Genomic DNA, 15790 nt, shown 5'->3' with positions numbered 1-15790 from the left:
TAGGAACAAATAATCAAAAAGTGTCTTTTTCCATTTTTTTCTTCTTCTTTTTTAATTTGTGTACAGTGAATACTGGAAGCAACATGCACCAGAAGTACAACACTGATATACTCAAAGTGTGGCTTTAATTAAAGGCAGGCATCGGTACAGCTCCTTGATGATGCAATATTTTTAAGTTACCAAAGAAGTTTAACTTGACACCAGAGTTGTCATGACGTACAAGGCTTTAATGGTTGATTTGCAGAGAACAAACTGGCTTGATAAAACATGCTGCCCCGTTAAAAAATGTTGGAGTTAAAAGGAAAAGAGCTCATTGTGTTTGTCTGCTGATGTTTGTAGAGGAGTCTGTCAGAGACAGTGAGTTTGTTTCAGCTCCGTTAGAACGTTCTGTACTTGTTGGTCGAAACAAACTTTAAAGATCGCAGCCTGTTTCTGTTTGTCTTCAGTTTCTTCTTTAGAATATGATGATTATTATTATTCTGGTACCTCTTTACAATAAGGCTCCCCTTATAAATGGCTGATAAATAGTTTAAAGATATATAATTCCTCTATAAACATGTTATAAATCATTAATAATTGTTTATTATGCATTAATTAAGGGTGACAGAGACAAAACTGACCAGTTTCTTGTCAAATAGTGAGCCAAATCTGTTCACCTATATATTTCATCTAGAGTTGTTAAATTAAACATTTTAGACTAAGTTACTACCTTGTGAGCACAATAAGCATTTGTAAACCCATTTTTTTTAGGATATATTAGTTGTAGATACTTATAATGCAGTGATAATGTACAATATTATATGCTAAAAAATGTTAGGTTTACAAATGGTTATTGTGCTTACAAGGTAGTGACTTAGTGCAGATTTAGCTCACTATTTGGCAAGAAACTGGTCTCTCTGTCACCCTTAATTAATGCATAATAAACAATTATTAATGATTCATAAAGTGTTCATAGAGGAATTAATAACATATAAACTATTTATTAACCATCTATAAGGGGAGCCTTATTGTAATGTGGTACCCCAAACTGCTTTATCTCAATATAAACTGTCATTTTTGCTTTAATAATTAAACTTTGCAATGATCTATTCCTATCTTTTCTCTTCCTAAATGTGTTTTTCTTATTAACTCTAAGGTTTATTCAAGAAATTGCCTTTAACACTTTGTTTTTCAGTGAGTTTCACACTTATTTATTCTTCCTTCCCCCTAAAGTTTTCTGCCTCTGACTTTAAACGGCTTCGTTTTTTCCCTTGACACGTTGGCTCCGGGAAGAGGGAGTGTGTAAAAGAAGGAGTGTAAGGAGAGTTGAGCCAAAACAGAAGAAGTTGGTCAAGACTGCTTATTACGCAGAGCTCTCCAATCTTCCTTTACTTGGCCGGCTACCTGCAACCTCGAGCAGCATGGAGGATGCGGGCTGTGGTGAACAGAGCTTCATTCCTGTGTGTTTGTGGAAAAACCATTTTAAATTTGACCCCATTTTGGCAGAACTTCATCATTATCACCCATTTTCATTCTTGTCTTTTTTTTCCTCAACAAAAGAGGCTCTTAAAGCAGAAGTAGTATAACAGCTATTTACATCGTCTCATTCTCTGATTCCCCCCTCACCACTTCAACCATCCTCAATTGCTGGGTGTCGGTGGGGATTTTTGACCTATCCGACACAAACAGGCTGTGAAGCGCACCTGTGATGGATGTGTGTGCCTGGGAGCTAAAGGCTTGTGAGCAGCTGTTTAGACGTCTAAAAGTGAAATTACAATTATGGCAAAGGTGTGCGCCTCTTTACATCGATGGATGTGCGTCTGCATGATGGGCAATGACTGAATTTTTGGACAGGTATTGCAAGGGTTTGCACAGTCTGTGGATGTTTAAGAGTTTGATGTGAACAGAAGCAGTAATTTCTTTATAAATCTATTCTGTTATGTCTTGACACAAATAATGCTTTTTTTAAATTGTCTGTCAAAATTATAAAAGTGGTTTGCTGAAAATTTAATTGGTTGGGTTTAAACATAAGAAATCTTTTGTGAAATGCAATCTATAATTTTCTACTATGTTCTATTGTGTGTGTGTGTGTGTTTGTGTGTGTGTGTGTGTGTGCATATTTGTTACATATTGTGACAAGCAAAATCACCTGTATGAACGAACTGCATCAATGTTCAGAGCTGAGCTCGTCTCAGATTTCCCTTGGGAGCCTCTGGGCGCACACGCACACTAATAAGCGCACAATCTAGTGTTTCAACAGGCCCTCGAGGAAGTGTGTGTTTCTGAATAAGTGTGTGTGTGTGAGTGAGAGAGAGAGAGTGTATTATTAATCCTCGATGGTGCTGAGAGCAGCCTGTCTGGTTGGATCAGTGCCCGTCAGGATCAGTTGGGTCTGCTCATTGCTATCACATCTAAGGTCTTAATGAGGCAGCGCAGCAGCACTGCTGTGTGTGTGTGTGTTCACATTCACCGAATGCATCTTATCTGCCTTTTTTTTTTTTTTTTTTGCAAGAAAGTGTTACCAAATCAGAGTTTCTCTAAATCCAGTCATCTTAAACATTTTGCATTAAACCAGTTAAACTCCAGTGGAGATGCCACCACTGCTGCTGTAGGACTCAGTTGAACTGAATGCTGGTGAAGATTCCCAGTCATCCAGGACATGGTAAATCCAACCTTTTAAACCATTTTTGGAGTTGTGCTGGACATTTTATTTTTTGTCCTTGGATTATGGCTAGGGTTAGGGTTAGCCTAATCCTAACTGCTGCTAACACCTTTGCTATGCATTCTGCATCAACACGTGCAGGATGTTTAAAATACTAGAACTAAATCCTTAAAAAAAACATCTGGATAAGTACAAAATATTTAACTAAATTGGTTTATTTACACATTTTGAAAAATTCGAGACCTTTAAATGCATAGTCTGTGTGCGGGCTGAGGATCATAGACTGTTTTAGTAGGTGATTTCCATGGTTTTTGTCTTTTATCTGACTTCCTTGTAATCTTTGCTAGTATAGAAGCAACTAAGGTATGATTAGAGTGTACTTCAGAATTACAAGACCCTCTGCAGAACATTTGGGAAACAACCAGAAAGCTGCATCAAATATAACTCCTCCATATAAAAGAGCAAGTGATTGTTTGAATTGGTTTATGTGCTCAACATTAAACATGCACACAACTTTTCTAAATGTATAATCTTTGATATATGTGTGCCTTCTCTCAGAAGAACAGAAATCAGATTGTGTTTTTTTTAAAGAAAGATGCTGCAATTACAAGGATGAACTGTATGTAAAGTTATGATTCAGTTGTTGATATAATCCACTCAGTGACCTCCAGGATGAGCTCTTCTTGTCTGTGCAAATGTGTCTTTACAACCATTGAATGTGTGTATATGTAATTCTTCAGTGTGTATGATCACATGAATTCACTGTCCCATCGCTGAGCTTCCTGACTCCACAGTCCCTACACCTACTCCAGCTAGCTGCCCTCCTGTGATGCGAAAGTCCTCCCACTACACACACACCCTTCCATCTTTTCAAAGTTGTGTGATCACATCAAAGTGAAACGGAGAGGATTACAGGTTTCTGTGCCTCAAGGGGTCTCTAGTAAGAAACCCCCTGACTGTGGCAAACACATGCACACCCATTTTCCATTCCATACGCCCTTCCCACCCCAGGGGCCTCTATAATCCATGAGGTGTCAGGAGGTCAGGGGACCGTGTCATTGACGTCCCTTTAGAACCCACATAGTCCGGCTATATGCTGCATGCTCTTAATGTTTGTTTTTATCTTTTTTTGTGTGTTTCCAACTGTTACCTCACCAGCCTGTTTACAGGTTGTTGTTAGTGGTGTTTTTTTGTTTTTTTTTCCAAAACCAGAAGGAAGCAAAACATTCACTTTTTGTTGTTTATATCCGTATAGGGTTTGTTTCTCCTCTTTTTTTTTTATCCAAGGAAAATGCAGAAGAACTCGAGATATCTTGAGTGCCATTGCCGACACGGGTTTAATTTCTAAAAATTAAATCTTTTAATTTTCCTGATCAAGGAAATGCAGCACACAAGTAGGAGGTGAGGTGTTCATTGGGTGATGAAACAAATCTGATCAGTCTGGTAAAGTGTAACATGTGTGAGGATTGGTGTGTGTTGTTTGTCACCCCTGTGGTTTTCCGGCTCCTACACACCTGTCCCTTACCCTAATCACCCCAGGTGTCATTCATTGTCGATCATGGGTGTTCCTATATATTCTGTGTCTTGTTCCGTTCTGATTGCCCGTGGATTGTTCTCCGTCATGTTCTGTTCCTCCCGTGATCACCTCCCCACATGTCAGTTTTGCTGCTGCGTCAGCTCAGTTTTGTTGTTGTGAATAATAAATATCCTTTCTAATCCACAAGTTCCCGAGTTCTGTCTGCACCCTGAGTTCAACCATACGCTCAGACCATGACATGATTCTTAAGTATTGTTTTCTTCTTCTTTGTTTCAAATATTCAGACAACACCCCCCCCCCCCCCAATTAACTTAACTTAATTTCAATACAAATTGAAACATGTGTTTGGTCAATGAAATGTCACTATTGTGCACACATTTGTGAGAGGAGTTTAGTATTAAACCTGGGACAGTGAGCATCAAAGTTCCCATCTGACACATGCTGTAGCTCTGAAGATCTATGTGCTGTGATTTACAGGCCTGGCATTCAGACCTCTGCACGTCTGCAACTGTTGAGCCTATTTTTATCCAGCAGGCCTCCCATACATCAGCATCAGAATAATTTAATCACGATACTGAGTATGTTAATAATGTTTAGTATCTGGAGCCACCCTTTCTATCTTGCTCTTGAAGAATCTTGTCTGACTTTGCATCTGTCCACCAGGACTTTCAAAGCATTCTTCATCAGGGTGTAGCTACAATGCAATATGCTCATGCTGTCCACTGTAATTTAGATGTTAAGAAGACGCTATGTTGACTCACAGCAGATTAGAATAGAGACCTGAAGAAGGAAATATGCTTTTAATGAAAGTATGGTCGATTACATCACAAATCCCTCAACAGTTGTGTGTTTTTTTTTTTTTTACAGGCAGGACGTCTCTGCAGAAAATAGTATTCATCTTTACTTGAGATAACTCAAATGATCTGAAAATTATCAGAAAATCTAATTTGATCATCTTCACGTCCACATTAAACATCTCCATCTTGTGAAAAGTGTTAAGATGGGAGCTTGGACTTTGTGTTTTTGCTGAGCGGTTCTGTTCCAACAGTAACCCCTCTGCCTCGACAGCATTTATGTTAATAGGTGCAGTTTTTAAAGTCAATGTGGTGCCATTAAATCCACTGAAGCATGACCACCCAACACTGTGGAGCTTGTGTTTTTTCTTTTTATTCTGGGTGTTTTCTTTAAGGTTGACTTCAGAACGGAGTAAACGCTACATTAATTTTTCTAAATTCACAAAGTGAGCGTGGTCAAACCCACTAAATAATTCAAACATCTAATAAAACAGTTCTTTTAGGGTGGTTGGGTTAAAATTAGAAGCCAAAATTCATTTACTTTTATTTTTTCTTCTACTTAGTCTGGAGAGAGTGTTGAACTTCTAGGAGATTGCCAGTGGGCGGCTAGACTACAGTTACAGTAGCTGCCGAGTAGCTATCTGCCCTGCAAAAGATGAAATATTGAACATTTATCCTGCATGTTTTTGTTGTAGAAACAACATAATTAAACTGATATATCTCTGTGTGTCACTTTGCATTTTACAAGTCAGTTGCCAGAAAAATTTAACCATTTTATTTCGGGGGAACAAACGTCATGGTAACAGCACATAGAGCAGTATCTAATTAATCTGTTTTTAATTGAGCAAACAATATTTGTATTGTTCAAAAAATCTTCTTTTGTTTTATCTTGGAAATCATGACATTTTAATTTAAGATGCCAAAAGGAAACATCTGATTAAAAATAAAGTAGACAGTGAGTTTTTGTTGTTATATGGTGCTTGACACATCAGGCTCCATAGGTTGAGGAATTAATAGATGAAACATGAATTTGGTTTAAAGCAAGTTATTTATCATGGACAGGTAAAAAATAAACATTAATAATGGATGTTGTGTAACATTATAAATCATCACCTCCAGTTTCACATTACATCTTTAATAAAGCATTATTGTGTCATTCAGTTTTCTCAGAACATCAGAGGTTTTGTACCTAAATAAATCAGATAATATCAAATTGTACAAGTCAAAATATAGATCATGGATTATATCAGGATCCTGGGATGTTTTCTACAATCCCTTTATGAAAGTGGTTGGTTGGCTGGTTAGATAGATAAATATATTTCAGTTAAATTAGTTTATTTTAAAAATGTCAAAAGGAATAAAACAATGATAGAAAAAGGGATGATTCCCCCCCCCCCCCCCCAACAAACTAAATGACATCCCCACAGTCCAAAGACACACTCACATCCTCACATTTGTTTAAAGGTCTCCAATAATAAGAGCTGCCAGTGTTGGCTGTTCTGCAACATGAAACATGCAAAGCCCTGTTTTTAAATGTACAAACACAAATCAGCTGATCTTGTTTAACCAAGCTGGGTCAGTTTTTAAATGTTAAACTTTTGTACCTCTTAATGCATTCCTAATTGTTAAACATCTAGCTTTACAATGTATACACTGAATAGATGACTCCAGGGAAGAGTCTGCTGTGAAGACACTGGTTTAATGGTCATCCCACTCCAATATAAAGATCATTTCGCTTCAGTGACCTGCAATAAAACACAGATTCAGCAGGGGACTATTAGGACACTGAGCCCTCATCTGTTTCAATAGCACAGAAGCCTTTACTGAGACAAAAGGCCTTTGTCAGGATCACAGAGCTCACGCTGCAGCCTGTGGAGACATCAGGCTGGTTTATGACAGACAGGTCAGCAAGGGGGCACCCAGTGGGCACACAGATTACTTTAATTGTATCGATGCTTGACAGTGTTTGGAGCTCTAAAGATAATTATGCATTGCGTGAAAATTGCCTGCAAACTTGGAAAGTGAACACACATCCTTGTTTTAATGTCCATCCTGACATGAGACCTATGAGGTAATGAAATCATCTTTTCCAGTGTGTGTGTGTGTGTGTGTGTGTGTGTGAACTTTACCAGGTTCACTGTGGCTGCTGCACATATTCAATTCAGTTTATTTATATAGCTCCAAGTCCTGACAGAAATCATCATTCCCATCACTGGAATTACGGAGACTGGTATTTCGTTTTCCATTGATTTTCAAAGGATTTCATATGGCTTTTAAATATCATTTTATGCTTCTTTTCAGTTTTTTTTTTAAATTGTCAGTTTTTAAAATTCCACTCCTTGAGGTTGTATAACTTTTCTATTGAATTCAGTCAAACTCCAATGTAAATAAGCGCTGCTGATAAGCCTTGTTTAAGTTTGTCAGACTGCTGCTTTGAAATCTGTGCTGTTCTTTCATTTAGTGGAGTGAGTTGTCTTTCTTTATGAGAGCTCTCTGGAACAGATCCAGTCAGGAGACCAGAGGCAGCCCTCACTGCTGTTTTCTGGTTTTAACAGACCCAGTGGCAGGCTACCAGTGGCCTGCAGGCTGCCCTTCATTGTTTCTACTTTCTACCTTTACAGCTAAACGTTTAAACTGTGTAACCACACTGAGGCACTTGAAATCACATCTCTTCCCTAAACCACATTTATTTTATCCATTAAGAGACCAGTTCAATCATCTATGCAGTCAGAGCCATAAACATCATGGTGTTATGTTAAAGACTTGTATCAACTCACACCTGAGGAGCACAACTTGTGCATTGTTTAAAGCAACTGAGCAGATTTGATCAGGAAAAAATAACTCCTTTTCCATTTAAAGTTTGATGAATGATTATTCCAGGCAGAGCAAAGACTAGCCACAAGTTTGTCGGCTGGGTGCTGAGCCAGATGGCTCAAATTCAGTACAAGCTGAGAGCTTCAGATCCTTCATTCCCTCAGTCCTTTTCAAATCAGCCAGAGACTCTGCAACAAGATGTCTCGCTTTTTTGTTTCGCCTTGTTTCAGACTAAATTCCAGAAAGACCTGTTGTAACTATTGGCTGCTTCATTTTTCATGGTGTGTGTGTGTGTGTGTGTGTGTTTATACAAGACTGAAGACTTAATTTACTCCTCTTGCAAGTGATGTTTACAGACTCACAAATACTGTTAAGAACTTGTATCTAAGCTGTATCTATTTGTAGTATTTGTATCTATTTAAGAATCTAAGCTGCATTAAGGTGGAAAAAGCCTGCACTAAAATATTTTTCTGAATAAGTTGATTGAGCTTTGTACTTTATTGTGCTATTTTTTCCCCAATACATCTGTGTTTTAGATAAGGTCTTTAGGTAACTTACATCAGAAATTGAACACTAAACTTCCCACTGATCTGGGACAGATCTGGTTGGCAGGCTGCAGGCTGACAAAGTCCTCTGGATGGGAGACAAAATGTTTCTTCACTTAAAGAAACAGGTCCAGATGACATGATTTAACCATTTTTGTTATCTACCTTGATGATTGAGCTTACAAATCTGTTTTCTGGACCACTTTGGCCTTGGTTGTCCACAGGCTGTTTGAGTAGCAAGTTGGCCACCTGGCCTAAAACACTTGATTGCTGTTAATGATGATTGATGGATTCGGATGGGTGTGCTCTGTCTGCACGTGTTAAAAGCCTGCTTCTGAGATTCCAACAGGACTTTGGCTTGAAACACAGCAATGAAGGCTACCTATGGGACAGATCTGGTTGGTAGGTCACAGACTGACGAAGTCCTCTGAATGAACTAAAGATACTTGTCCAGATGACATGATTTAACCGTTTTTGTTGTTATCTACCTGGATGATTGAGCTTACAAAACTTTTTTTTTTTTTTAAACCATACTGTTTAAAACTATTCATTTTTTTTCCGTCGTTGGTGGTCTGACTTTTTTAAGTATTTACTTACTGAGTATTCAGGTGAAATGAGGCACTGCTTGCTGACCTGCTCTTCCAGGTAAATCAAAATGCTGTCATCGTGGGTAAAAACGCTGCTTTTTCATGACTGTGGCATTTTTCTGCTCTCGTGTAGAGATGTCTGTTTTGCCTTGCTGCCCATGCATCACCTGCTCTTTTAAGGCTTCCTGTGCTAAGTAGCTGAATGAGCTGAATCAAAACACAACAATGCTTTCAACGATGCGGTTGAAGTGGATTTTGTTTAAAATCTAAGCTTGGAATGCAACTTTTTACACGCCTGCTGAAATTCTAGTGCAGTGCGTGTGAAAGCACGCAACGCTGTTTCTGGATGCTTTTTTTAACTTTAGCTGTGAAGATTACATTCAGAACACTGACTGCTTTTGTTCAAATTACCGGTAAACTAATTGTTATTTCAAATCTTAAGCCCATTTATCTCTTTGTAACTTTGAAAACAATTTATATGTACTTTAGAGTGTTACTGTTTTCCAACAAAGACTCTGTTCCTAAGGAGCATTAAAAGCCATGTTTGTAGTACAACCTTTTCATCCAACTTATAATTATTGCCCACTGCCAAAGACAAGATATTTTTGTCTATATCTGTGAGTGCATATGAGCGTGTGTACTCATCTATAGTGTTAGCAAAATATCCCTGGATTGATTTGAATGAGCCTTTCAGAAGTAATCATTGACTGTACATCTACAGATGATAAACTTTTTGATGGTCTTTACAGCCAAATGATCTTTGGAAACACAAAACTGCGTCTAAATCAGCCAGATTTACAAATATTAGGCTAATATTTGTTGTAAATTCAGCAGAAAGTTCAAACTGTGGCATTAACTGTTGGTGTCAACCTGTTTGTCTGTTGGCAAAACTTCTCATGAACCACAGGACCAATTTTAATAAAACTCTCAAAGTCTTCACATGTACATCTACAATTGATATGCTTTTGGAGTCACCCAATTCAAGATGGCCACCACAGTTAATCAACTCTGACAAACACTTACCGGTAACTGGTAAATAAAACAATCTCTATTAAATAGTAGATAATGAGCTAAAATGTGGTGTGGTAGTAGCTCACAGTCATTCAATACACCGCCAGTAAGATTTAAGAGATCTCACAGCTCACATGAGATTGTGCATCATATCTTTACAAAGTTTGACTAAAATAACTTTCCATCATGAAATAATCTTAGTTTAAATCTCTGGCATGAAAGGCAGTGAGTGATATGCGTTCCTTCAAGAAATTTGAAAACCTGAAATCATGGAAAACATTTGCGCATTTGACCCTTTTTTTCTTCTTTTTGAGTAACTGGGTCTTTCGTGCACAGTCTTGTAAAAAGGAGCATGTAAAACGAGGTGTTTTGAGCAGAAGGTGTTGAGAAATGTTACAGTAATAAACAAAATGCTAAAAAAAAGTGTTCCAAATAAAATCCAAAACCTTTTGATGAGCTTATTATTAAGGGCGCTTCTTTGGGATGCACAAATGTGTGCATGCGTTTAGTCCGTTAATAAATGAGCTTTTTGTTATGCAGTCTGGTGGTTCTAAAACCAGGAACATTACATCATTTGTAGCTGCTGTGCTCTTTAGCTTTAGTTCAAAAAGCGTTCAATACAAAAACAACTGGACTTTATTTGTAACAGAAGACGTTTCGCTCCTCATCCGAGGAGCTTTCTCAATTCAAAGAGCATCATGTCCTGGATGACTGAGAATCTTCACCAGCATCTTTAGCTTTAGCTTCTCTCATTTTGACTTGTGCTTTTTACCCTTGAATCTATTAAAATGCAATCCTGTTCTCCTCCTTTTCCTTCCTTTCTAAAGTGCAATTTGTGTGAATATACATTAACTTTGAGCAGAGACGTGAAATCTCCTCAGGGCTAACCACTTAACTACCCAATAAAGCCCTGTTGCTTTCACCCTATTCTTGCCCCCATGATCTCCTGCCAATCAAACAAGTGTAAAAGCCACAAGTTACCTGCTGATTCAGTCATTTCATTCTGTAAGGCTTAGAGCTACCCCTCCACCTCCTCCTCCGCTTTTTTATTTGTCCCATCTCCCCCACCTTTCATTTCTCTGTTGCAGAGAGGCTTATCCTTGTTGGTCAAAAGCCAGGGAAACTCTTTTCTCTCCACAAGCAAAACAATTGGCTCCTTTCTATGCATTACTTGTTGTGCTCATTTTCTTCTCCATCCCTACCACCTTCCATCTCGGTCTTATTCTTTGTGTGGGACTACACAGGCAGGCCTGCTGCAGGCGCTGAGTGCTTGAATCTCTGCATCTTGTGTTTTCAGGCGTTCCCTTCTCTTCTACCAGCTGTTTTTCTATTTTCTCCACTTTCTCATTCTTGTTAGGTTTCTGATGAGGTTTTATTTTAAACTATTTTTTTCTTCATATTTTCAAAAAGTTCAACTTTCAGCGTTCTATGTCACATTTTTCTTTTTCTTTTGTCTTATGTTGTCTCTTCTCTTTCAGTTGAAGTTTTCCACATCATCACAAGCAACCATCAAGTTAATTACTTTTCATCTGCTGTCTTCTCTTGTCATTACTTTTTTTTTTTTGCTTAAACCTTATCTGTTCTTTAAGTGTCTGTCCTGCCACTTCACACCATCTAATCTGTTATGCCTCAGTCTGTTGTGCTGCACATTCTATTTTCTTTCTTGCTTCCTTGTTGCCTTCCTCTCTCCTGTCGTCATCTGTCACTTCACCTATGTAGCTGTCAGTGATTCAAGCTTCCATTCTTATCTTTCATTGGCTTGACCTGTGACATTTAAAGGTTAAACTCCTTAATTTAATTAATTCATCCATTCCTGCATGCAGTACTACGTATATTGTACTTTAACCTCATTCTGTGACGTCCTACCTCAACCTGGAAGAGATTTTGACAGGACAGCTTGGCCCCCATGTGAATCCCTGTCTGTCTATATTATGAATACATTCCCTCTAGACATGCTGCTGCTCCACGTGTCTTGAAGATGAGCTGAATCCTGGTGTCACTGAAACTTTTGCTCACTTCTCAATCGTTCAGACGCATTGTAAAATATGTGACGAAGCGTGTCTGCTCAGGCCTCTGCAATTAAATTATAGCATGTGAGGAACATTACCTTAAAGGACATCTTCAGACACTGCAGTGCAGCTCAGGGGGACACAGAGCGACAATGGGGCTAGTTGTTTGTTTTATAGCAGCCCACAGGAGTGTGAGGGTTTTACTGTTGCCTCTGTCACTCGCGGGAACTGTGATGTGAATTGTGCTAAAGCGTGTTTGAGCGTGTTCCTGTTTGCGAGTCCTGAAGCTGCAGATGACGAGGGCGCTGACGCCCTTCTCCTTGAAAGACTGCAGCATCTTTTCAGCTGTAATGCAGAGCCCTGACCACAGATAAACACACACAGTGTCTCTTTCTGTCTGCGTCACACACTGTTGATTGTACGTGTTGTTACTTTGGGGAGAATTAGCTGTTTTTGTGTATGTTTACATTAAAACTTTGCAGGCCACATATATAAAAGAACTCCAGGCGTTTGGCAGACAGAAGGTGGGAGGTTGTGTTCTGTCCAGTACATGCATGTGCACTTTTGTCCATTCATTAAACGTGAGTGTGTTTACTTTCTGCAGAGTATGGGGGGAGTTTGTGTCTCAGTTCAGCTCTGTCCTCTTGTATTGTGGTCTGGCAGCCATGAGCTTATGAGAGCTCTCCTGTCTCAACGCCTCAATAGCTCCATTATTCATGAAACTGAGTGCCAACAGCCTTGACTGACCTATGTGTGAGTTTGTGTGTATCTCCAAGTCTTTGTGTGGCGTGGTATTCATGTGTGCTTTAAGTACATCGCCACAGCTTTCAGTGGAAGTTCATAGAAATTTGTGAACTAATATAATATTTTCTTTGGCATAGAGAGCTGAAATGAAGATTATTAGTGCCTGAATGGAAGGCAGCTGGACTCTCTTTTCTTTGCGCTCGTAAAGCATTAGTTTGGTTTGAGTTGCTGTCTCCAGTACCTGACAAGAGTTTTCTTTTACTCTGCACCTTCAGAGTTGGTGCTGCTGTTGTTTGGTGGTTGAAACAAATGGGCTCTGTTTCCCAAACTAAATGAGATTAAGATATTGTGCATGACTGAAACAGGGTTTTCATAGTTAATATTGTCACAGCTTGATATAATGATATATTGCACCACATAACATAAGTTAAATACACAGTCCTATTCTGGTCAGCACTGTAAAAACATTTGGTGTACTCTTTGACAAAACTCCTGCAAAGTCAAAGGATTATAAAATTATCTTCATAACGTGTTCATAAATCAAAATTTCCATAACATTTTCAACAAAATTCAAGTACCTTTTTTTTTAATTCACAAACAATTTAAGCTTTAAACACGTTTTACTAAGCTTCATGATCAAACATCCTTTATCTTTATCCGCTTCTTCCTTTTCGGGTCACGGGGGTCACTGGTGCCCATGTCCATCTATCACTGTGCGAGAGGCGGGGGACACCCTAGACAGGTCTCCAGTCCATCACAGAGACATATAGAGACAAACAAGACAAACAACCATTCACTCTCCAACTCACACCTAGGGACAATTTAGAGTTACCAATCAGCCTAACATGCATGTCTTACGTCTGTGGTAAGAAACCGGAGTAAACCCATGCATGCATGGAGAGAACATGACAACTCCACTCAGAAAGGTCCCCAGCCAGGATTTGAACCAGGGCGACCTGCTCGCTGAGAGGTGGCAGCTCTACCCATTGCGCCACCGTGCTGCCCCAGCTCTAAGATCTGTTTCATAAATGTTTTACCAAAAGACGTATAAATACTTATATATATTTTTTTAATGTTTAATAAAAAAGTATAAAGATTTTAAAACCTGATCTAAAGATCAACAGCTTTGTGCTCAGAAACTCTTCAAAAATTTGCAAACATGGATGCCTCGTGTGTTTTCAGGACTGTATGTAAAACCGAAGCTTTTGGCTGCAGTGAGCTGTGTGCAGAAGAAGAAAAACAGGTTGACAGTTTTGTAAAATGAACATTTCTTCAACTTTTAGACTTATTTGCCAATGGGACAGATGAATGGAGACAAGAATGTTTCTATGCATTTCAGTGTTTGCACTTATCACAGGTGTTGTCATAGACAGTAGATATCTAGACCTCCAACTAGAAGCCAGACTTTGAAGCTTAAACAGGACCAACATCCCTGATGGGTTTTAGAGCATCTTAGTTTTTAACTCTTGTTGATTCTTGTAGTTCTTATCTTACTGTTGTACGTCAAAATACACATTTCCCCAGTGTTTAGTTGTAATTAGTTATTTCAGCCTAAAATGAAAAGTCATGTGACATCATAATCTTGTGTGGGAGAGTATGAGGGACTGAAAGCTCTATAACCAGTGCTCCATCTCAAAAAGAAATATCTACATGGCAGCTCCCATAACCTGGGTGCTGCTGCTTCAGTTTCCATTAATGAGAGAAGAAAGGGACACTTAGTCAATTTTACATACAGTCTCTGGGAAATCTGTGAGTTGTGGTACTATTTTAGGAGAATTATAAGAGTGATAAACCAAACTTTGTTCCTGCTATGTTCATATTTTGAAGGTAAAGTAGTGAATTGTTATAATCTTGCCTAAATATATAAGAAAATATTTAATTTCTATTTGTATGACTTTTGGAAGTAATTTAATATTTTCATTCCTAATTAATGAGATAATTAAAAATTGGTTACAACTGTCAGTGTATGCCTAACGTGAGACTATTGTTAAAACATTTTATCATTAAGCATGCAAAGCTTCTTGTTAAATGTACCAAAAGATGCTTTTATTTCACATTTAGTTTTTGCCCTATTCATTCACAGAAATACCATCTGCTCCACAGAGCAGCGTATTTATCGAACACTAGACGGATTTTTACAGAGTGGAACAGAAGAAGGAGTGATAGGGGTAATTTTGGGGAGGGGTAGAGGGGTAAAAATGAAAAGGGGGTAAAAGCCGGCTGCCTGCCTGTTACTCAGTGCCAACTGTGAGGTGCAATATAATAAAGGAGACTGTTTCCAGTGAAAGGCCTTATTGTTCTGGGTATCCACAGACACAGCCCAAAGTACTGAAAGAGGGGTGTGTGCGTGTGTGTCGGTGGGGGGTGGGGTTACATTTTTCACACCATAAATTCTATATATTTATTCTGCAGGTTTTCTTCAGTGATCTTCTTTTTGCTTTTGGTTGTGTTGTTTAGGTACGTTTTTAACTTGGGGATAAAATCACTGACTAAAGCCCCTTTTCCACCACTCCTATTAAGCTTGGATCGGCTCGGTTCACCTCGACTCGGTTTGGTACACATTGTGTTTCCATTGCCCCTTTCAGTACCAGTTCCAGTGGACGGGGTTCAAATTGACATAACGCGCCGTACCAGCTGGTGGGGGTAAGACCATGGAAACAGGTTTCAGTACAGGGTGAGAATTTATTTAGAAGTTTCTGGTAAATTAAAAAGAATACAGATTAATAAAATGATCATCTAAGTTATATATAAATATATAAATTTAAATTTTGATACATTTTCTTCATTGTTTGATGAATTTGCACTCATTGTGTCTACTTTTATTGTTCAGTTTAAATGTGTGGTTTTGTTTCTTGTTCACATATTTTTTTTTTTAGGTTTTCTTCAAAGTTTAATTCTTGTTCTGTGCTTTGTACATCTGTGGGTTAGAATAAAGTTGAACTAAAGGCCTTATCTCTTCTTTAAACATATTTGAGGGAAATATTCCTGAGAAATCCAACAATTTTGTGTATTTTTATGATTTTTCAGCTGAGTTAACGTTAACAGATTATTTAATAGTCATTAAAGTGAAAACAGGATTTCATGATAAAGCCGGCACCGTTTATTTAT

This window comes from Nematolebias whitei, chromosome 11 (genome assembly GCF_014905685.2).
Source record: "Nematolebias whitei isolate Nwh7 chromosome 11, NemWhi1, whole genome shotgun sequence".
NCBI lineage: Eukaryota > Metazoa > Chordata > Actinopteri > Cyprinodontiformes > Rivulidae > Nematolebias > Nematolebias whitei.
The sequence above is the reverse complement of the archived record's forward strand: the minus strand, read 5'-3'. Positions refer to the sequence as shown.